General features: G+C 42.3%; 1 pseudogene across 1 annotated transcript; it reads right to left on the bottom strand.

Moving 5' to 3' along the window:
- Positions 1–7,016: 7,016 nt before the first annotated feature.
- Positions 7,017–7,564, bottom strand: LOC702606 (small ribosomal subunit protein uS15 pseudogene; annotated as a pseudogene). Its single transcript, XR_001440764.3, has one exon. The product of XR_001440764.3 is annotated as a small ribosomal subunit protein uS15 pseudogene (transcript).
- Positions 7,565–8,299: the final 735 nt, after the last annotated feature.

The raw sequence follows: 8,299 nt of genomic DNA, 5'->3' as shown, positions 1-8,299 counted from the left end.
ACCCTCCAGGGGCCCTTTTAGATTTTTTTTCCTAATTGTCCCCACCTATAAAATTTTAATACCACAGATATAAAGATACTGTGTTTCAGTTTGTGCATTCTGTGTATATTTGTAATTTACACATAAAAATAGAAAGATTTTGTGGCCCCCAAGGACTAAGTTTTGCCCTGTGGGAGAAAATATGTAGGCTTAAATTTACACCCAAAGTGTGACTGATAGCAAGGCATGTCCTGTTGAGTAGAGACAACTGAGAGCCTAGTAAATGGTAAAAGGAAACAACTAGGAGAAAAAGAGTACAGAGGAAGCAGGGGGACACAAGACCAGTTTATATATTTTATGATATTGTTAAGGACTGGACTTGAAGCTAGGCCTCACAAACCCAGTAGTCTATTTATTGATGAAAAGCATAAATATCACCTCCAATCGCTGAAACTACTGCCTTCCCCACAATTTGACAGGATCAGTCTTTAAAGGAAATATTATGCCAGGACTGATTTTAACTAATGAAAAAGGGCTTTATCAGAACATAGCCCTTTCGTCTGCCCCTTCATCCCCACCATGGGACACCCAGTTGTGCCGTGTCCCTTCAGCTGTCCAGCAGTCCAACACCAGCCTCAACCCCCTCTGCAGTGCTCTGTGCTAATCAGTCTATTACAGTGTTCTGTAATTAGCCAAGAGTAATTTAGACCCATATTTGTATTCCTCATCTCCCTGATTGATTTTTCTAAATTATATGAAGGTGTTAAAACACACACATAGAGAGAGAGATCGAGAAAGAGAGAGACTGAACTCAGCAGCAATTAACTGCAATGCTTTTAAAACTTAGTTTTCATTTCATAGTTCTTTACGAGTCAGCAAAGAAATACCAATAGCTAGTAAAATCAAGTTTTATTTTATCGCTGGTTAAAAAGGCAGCAAGTGGCTTGAGAGGCGCTATTGTCTAAAGCAACATTTGTAATATTTTCCTTTTCTGCCTCATTTCTAGCTGTCAACATTTCTTAGACACACAAATACCGTGGATGAAAATATATTTGGGAAAGATTGAGCTGAAGTGAACGTTGCTTATTGCTGTTTGAATGTATCCCCCAGAGTTCATGTGTTGGATGTTGAAAACTTAATCTTCAATGCAACAGGGTTAAGAGGTGGCACTTTAAGGTGGTTAGCTCATGATAGATTAATGCTGTTAGCTCACGAGTACCCAGGGTTAGTTATCTGAGGAGTACATTAGTTATCACAGAAGTGGGTTCCTGATAAACAGATGAGTTTGACCCCCCTTCCTTCTCTCATGTTCTCTTGTCCTTCTGCCTACCACCGTGGGATGATGCAGCAAGAAGGCCCTCACCAGAGGCCACCACCTTGAGGTTGGACTTCATAGTCTCCAGAATTGTGAGAAATAAATTTTTTTCTTTATAAATTACTCAGTCTGTGGTATTCTGTTATAGCAACACAAAAAGGACTAAGTCATACACAAAGATAGTGTTGGAAAGAATACTCAAGGTCTACTGACCACTTTTGGAATACCAACATTTTATTTTTGACAATGCTTAAGTTTAGGTAGTTAGTGACATCCTCATTTATTTTCTAGAACTGAAGATGCTAAGCCTCTAAAATGCAACCCTCAGAAGGGTTATTCTCAAACAGCTGAGAGTAAAGAGTACAAGTAAGAAAGAAAGCTCAGCTGTCAAACACTCATTGAAAGGGCTCTTGATTTACAGGAAGCTTGTAGACAACAGTGAGCATAGGACCCTCTCTGGAATTTAGTATTCACTTGGGGATCTGAGCTTGCCCCTGGGGTACATGTTGAGATAACTGCTCTCAAAGGCCAGTTGAGGATTCTAGACATCCAAGCAGTACTGCAAGTCAGGGAGAAGACTGAGATGGCTGATGTAAGAAGAATCTACTTCATTATCTAATATTACAAAGATGGAGGCTGACATCTGGGGAAAATGTTCCCGATACCACTTTCCACCTGAAGAAACTAAGTGGCACTTAAGCTTTTTATTCCCATTGTTCCTTTTAAGGACGCCCTTGATGCCAATTTTAACCACATTTCACCTTCCACTTTTTTTTCCATGGAAACTGCTCATTTATTAGCACTGGCACTATTTGACATAATGAGTTTCTGGTAAATATGCTGAGTTGCTTGGCAGTGACAGAACGAGGCAAGGTTCAGATGCACAAACAGCAGACTCCTGCTTCTTCCACTGGTTCTTGTTGTAGTACCGGTTGGCAGAGAAGCCCTGGATGGGACTGACTTCAGGTCTAGCATCCTCTTGGTCTGCATGCCCACACTCCTCATCAAAGCTGTGTGGGATGAGACCACACACGGTGTTTCTCCCAGATCAGAACAAGAGCTGTGAAGCCAAAGAACATGGCAGTGCCCACAACGATCTTCCACATTTTCATGCCCATGTTTATCCCAGCAAAGCTCCTGTTGAACTGAATGCAACACAACTCAACTTTTTTATCCATGGAGAGGTTGCTCCAGGAGGCTTTCTCCTTCTCCTTCAAGTCCTCCTGGCTGGCAGACAAGGGCTTAAACAGGCCACATCAGGCAAGGGAGTGAGCAGCCACTCTTTGTGATTGGCGTTAGATTGCTTCAAAAAGATACAAAATTAGCCCAGGCGTGGTGACGTATGCCTGTAATCCCAGCACTTTGGGAGGCCAAGGCGGGCAGGTCACTTGAAACCAGTAGTTCAAGACCAACCTGGCCAACATGGTGAAACCCTGTCTCTTCTAAAAATACTAAAAATAAGCTGGGTGTAGTGGCAGGCGCCTATAGTCCCAGCTACTTGGGAGGCTGAGACAGGAGAATCGCTTGAACCCAGGAGGCAGAGGATGCAGTGAGCCAAGATCATACCCACTGCACTCCAGCCTGGGCGACAGAGCGAGACTCCATCTCAAAACAAAACAAAAAACAGAAAGATACAAAATTAATCTTTATTCTTGCGCTAACTTGTCCACTTGATCTCACACACCTAAAATCCCCCTGTCTCACAGCATATTTCATTTTATCAGATAGAGACCTTCACAAGTCATCATGTTTGCCTTTTATCCTTGGCTGCCAGTAATCTCAAAGCCCAGTGTTATGCTCAAGTGAAGTAACTGTCTCTACAGCTTTTTTTGGTGAAAATACAAATAAAATAAAAAGAGCTAAATCATCTTTAAATGACTTTGCATTCTGGGGCAGCCAAAGTCTTTGGGATACCCCTGTGTTGAGATCCTTATTGAGAAAGGCTGCTCTGGAGGCAATGCACTTTAATGGGGTAATTAACGCAGCACATCAGAAATCATAAAACCTCTACACGTAATGTGCCCCACATGAACTGAAAGTCATCTCGGCCTCCCTATCTATAAAATGATGACAATGCTTACTCCTTCTCTCTGTTTCACTCGTGTTATGAGGATCAATGGGACAGCAACTATAAAATGCTTTGAACTCCTCAGGGGACAGTGCTCTGTAACTATAATTACCATTATTGACAGCAGCAAGGAACTGCTGTAGGCTTTTCAAGAAATAGTTGCTTGTTCTCCGTGCCTGCCACAGCTCTGCAGAGGTGATTGGAGCAGCCAGAGGGCTTGTGCATGGCAGTCTTCCTTCAGCTAAGGAACATACTTGCTACTAGTTCCAATAAATGTCCAAAGCCCCAACACAAAAAGAGTGCTTAAAATGCAAAAAAGCTCAAAAAAGGCTGAAAACAACACACTATCACTATTGCCATTAAAGGAATATTTGATGCACCCGCCAGTACATCAGTGTAAACTGGCATATTGTAGGGACAGCTGGCAGCAGGTGGCACAAGGCCCAGATCGGTACAGCTAGTCTACACAAAGATAATCCTTTTCCTAGTTAGAATATTCTTTTATAGGATTCCATTCTTTACACTGTTAAAAAAAAATGATGTCCACATTCATCAAGCTGTCAAGTCTTTTTATAACCCTTTTGGACCACCTCTGGAAGCCTGAATTATCTCAAGGAAATGCCCGGGTTCATGTCCATAACTTTGCCTCTCTGCCTCCCAACTGTGACTCCTCTGCTTTCTCTTGTCTGAGCTGCCACAACATCGTTTTCAGCTGGCAAATTCCCCCCTTGGACAGCTCTGATTTGTTCCCAGTCTGAAATATTTCTCTTTGCAACTGATAGAATTTTGTATTTCAAAAGCATCATATCTTTTTATTCCTTCTCCAGCCCCTCTGTTTTGAATATTTTTTTCCAAGTCTTTTCTGAACCTCAAGAATGCCAGGACAAATTGTAAAATCAGATGTCATTCACTTGACTCCAGAGAAGGTACATTTTGGCCAGGTGCAGTGGTTCATGCCTGTAATCCCAGCACTTTGGGAGGCCGAGGTGAGCAGTTCACTTGAGACCAGGGGTATGAACCAGCCTGGCCAACATGGCAAAACTCTGTCTCTATTAAAAATACAAAACTGAGCCAGGCATAGTGGTGTGCACTTATAGTCCCAGCTACTTGAGAGGCTGAGGCAGGAGAATCACTTGAAGCTGGGAGGTGGAGATTGCAGTGAGCCGAGATCATGCCACTGCACTCCAGCCTGGGAGACAGAGCAAGACTTTGTCAAAAAAAAAAGGAAAAAGAAAAAAAGGAAAGAAAAGGAAAAGAAAAAGAAAGGAAAGGAAAGGAGAGGAGAGGAGAGGAGAGGAGAGGAGAGGAGAAAGGAAAGGAAAGGAGAGGAGAGAGGAGAGGAGGGGAGAGGAGAGAGGAGAGGAGGGGAGAGGAGAGGAGAGGAGAGGAGAGGAGAGGAGAGGAGAGGAGAGGAAAGGACATTTTGCCTGCTATGTTAAAAATCTGGGCACTCATTAAAAAGTCAGTAAACAACAGATGCTAGAGAGGATGTGGAGAAATAGGAACGCTTTTACACTGTTGATGGGAGTGGAAATTCGTTCAACCATTGTGGAAGACACTGTGGCAATATCTCAAGGATCTAGAACTAGAAATACCATTTGACCCAGCCATCCCATTACTGGGTATATACTTAAAGGATTATAAATCATTCTACTATACACATGCACACATATGTTTATTGTGGCACTGTTCACAATAGCAAAGGCTTGGAACCAACCCAAATGTCCATCAATGATAGACTAGATAAAGAAAATGTGGCACATATACACCATGGAATACTATGCAGCCATAAAAAAGAATGAGTTCATGTCCTTTGCAGGGACATGGATGAGACTGCAAACCATCATTCTCAGCAAACTATTGCAAGAACAGAAAACCAAACACTACTCATGAGTGAGAGTTGAACAATGAGATCATATAGGCACAGGAAGGGGAACATCACACACCAGGGCCTGTCAGAGGATGGGGGGCTAGGGGAGAGAGAGCATTATGAGAAATACCTAATGTAGATGACGGGTTGATGGGTGCAGCAAACCACCATGGCACATGTATATCTAGGTAACAAGCCTGCACAGTCTGCACATGTACCCCAGAACTTAAAGTATAATTTAAAAAAAAAATCTGGGCACCCATGGAGTCATGTTGGTATTGTAACAATGACTCACCAAAAATTTCAAGAACTGAATGAAATGAGATAGCTTATGGGTCAGAAGACTACAAAGTCACAGCAAAAAGAATAATAGAAAAAGTATATGTATACATATATGTTGTTCTAAGACTCATTTGGGTGCAAAAGAAAAATATACTGTCCTTAGCAATTTAGCATCCTGCTTCTAGTGTAGCATCAATGAATGCCAGGAAATGAGATTTCAGAATGTCTGAAATTCAACTGCAAACTTGCATTAACACTTAGGAAAGAGGAGGGGAACATAAAATGACAAATTTACTTGGAGTCTTACAGACTCTTTTTTAGCCAAATTGCTGGTTTGAGACAGCTCATCATCTTTGTAAGAACATGAACTGCAGACTTGTCACTTTCCCTGCGCTGCATTAATACAAGCTGAGTGATTATGTGTCTGCCCTTCCCAATCAGCAGCTGGTTCCTGTTCTCTGCTATGCTGTTAGAGCCAAAAAGTCCTCTCAAGTGGATAATGAAGGACTGTCATCAGGCTCTATGATTGGATAATAATGGAATAAATGTTATAGACAAGCAGGACCTTTGTGCAGGGAATACAAGTCTCACTAACAGAACTTGGTCGAAGGCCCCTCAAGTACAGCATTCGCCTAACAAAATGCTGCTTTTAGTTACTGCTGTTCCCTAGCCTGTCCTCACGGACTGCCATCTTCTTCTTCCACATAATCAGGCTTATTTCAATTCAGCCAATCACTTAAATTGGGAGCACACCTCCAATGAATGCCCTCCCAGATATTCCAAGAAAAAAACCGAGATCAGGGTCTATGAACCCTTTGGCATAGGAGTTAGTGTTGATCTGACTCTATCTGCCCATAAGGATATCAACAAATGCTTTGTGAGAAACAATAAATGTATGGAATGATTTATTAAGTACTTAAATTATGTTTTTTTGTGCCCAGTACTTGGATTATTATATGCCTATAATAGTGTATTTTCATATGGAAACATAACTTAATCATTACAAGTACCCTATAAGCATGTCATTATGTTCATCTGAATAGGTGAAGAAACTGAAACATGGTATGTTATTTGCCCAAAGTCATGCAGCTGGTAAGAGTCTGATTCCAGACTCCATGTGCTTAACTTACACACTGTGTTGCTCCTGCATGTGATCGAAGGCCTCCCCTCACAGAACTGCCTCACTGAAGCCAACAATATCAAGGCAGACAGCCACATCTAGGTTGGAGAGATGGGCAATTAGAAGCCTCGTGTGCCCATTAAAATCTCCTTTCTGTTCTCTGTCAGGCCCTTCCCCATCAAATGCTGGCAAAGGGGCATGACAGACAAAGGACACACTAATGCCCTAAAAAACCCATCCTCTGGTCCCAAATGGAATCTCATCTGGAATTGTAATCCCTACACGTCGAGGGGGCGACCTAGTGAGAGGTGATTGGATCACGGGGGTGGTTTCCCCCATGCTGTTCTCATGATATTGAGCAAGTTCTCATGATCTCTGATGATTTATTTATTTATTTATTTATTTATTTTATTTATTTTTTTTTTAGTTAAACAATCATTTTATTGCTTGAGTACACAGACAAATTTATGCGACCAGGGCAGAAGCTGTAGATGATTCATATTTCCAAATGGGAGGGAGGACTCGCTTGGTCTTATAATATCGAGCCAAACGGTGAATCCGGCTCTCTATCAGAATCAGACAGAATTTAGCATCCTTATCCTTTCTGTTCCTCTCAAGATGCTTTCGAACAGCAACTGCTTTCTTAATTAAATGGTAGAGATCTTCAGGAAGATCAGGAGCAAGTCCCTTAGACTTAAGAATTCTTAAGATTTTATTGCCTGTCACAAAACGTACTTGTGCAACACCATGTGAATCTCTCAGGATCACACCGATTTGTGAAGGAGTCAGGCCCTTCTTGGCCAGTTTGTAAATCTGCTCCTTCACGTCGTCAGATGTCAACTTCAACCAAGTGGGCAAAGCCGACTGGGACAGGCCCTTCCCGGGAGCACGCATGCGACCCATGATGGCGGCGGTCAGGCAGCGAAAGGCTCTGATGATTTAAAAGTGGCAGTTTCTCCTGAGCTCTGTCTCTCCTGCCTCCATGTAAGATGTGCCTTACTTCTCCTTCACTTTCTGCCCTGATTGTAAGTTTCCCGAGGCCTCTCCAGCCATGCAGAACTGTGAGTCAACTGAACCTCTTTTGTTTATAAATTACCCAGTCTTGGGTAACATCTTTATAGCAGTGTGAAAATGAACTAATGCACTGTGTTTCTCCCAACTTTAGCCACTCTTCTTGTCATTCATCCTAGCAAAGCATTGAGAAAGAGGTTGCACTCCTTAGCAGCCGAGACAAGTTAAATTCTAGAGTCCCTCTGTCTCCAAATTTCCAGAACTGAAGTTCTTGAATTATCAAGAGAGTGCATAAACCAGTCTCTCTTTTCCGTATTTTTTTTTTTAAATTTTAGACTCAGAAGGTGGTATAGTTTGGCTCTGTGTCCCCACCAAAATCTCATGTTGAATTGTAATTCCCAATGTTGAGGGAGGGACCTGGTGGAAGGTGATTGGATCCTGGGGGTGGATTTCCCCCTTGCTGTCCTCGTGATAATGAGTTTTCACAGTATCTGATGGTTAAAACTTCCCACTTCATGCGCGCTGTCTCTCTCCTGTCGCCATGTGAAGATGTGCTTGCTTCCACCACGACTGTATGTTTCCTGAGGCCTCCTCAGCCTTGATTTCTGTACAGCCTGTAGAACTGTGAGTCCATTAAATCCCTTTTCTTTATAA

Source organism: Macaca mulatta, chromosome 17 (genome assembly GCF_049350105.2).
Source record: "Macaca mulatta isolate MMU2019108-1 chromosome 17, T2T-MMU8v2.0, whole genome shotgun sequence".
NCBI lineage: Eukaryota > Metazoa > Chordata > Mammalia > Primates > Cercopithecidae > Macaca > Macaca mulatta.
Note: the sequence above shows the minus strand (reverse complement) of the source record. Positions and strands in the feature narration are given on the sequence as shown.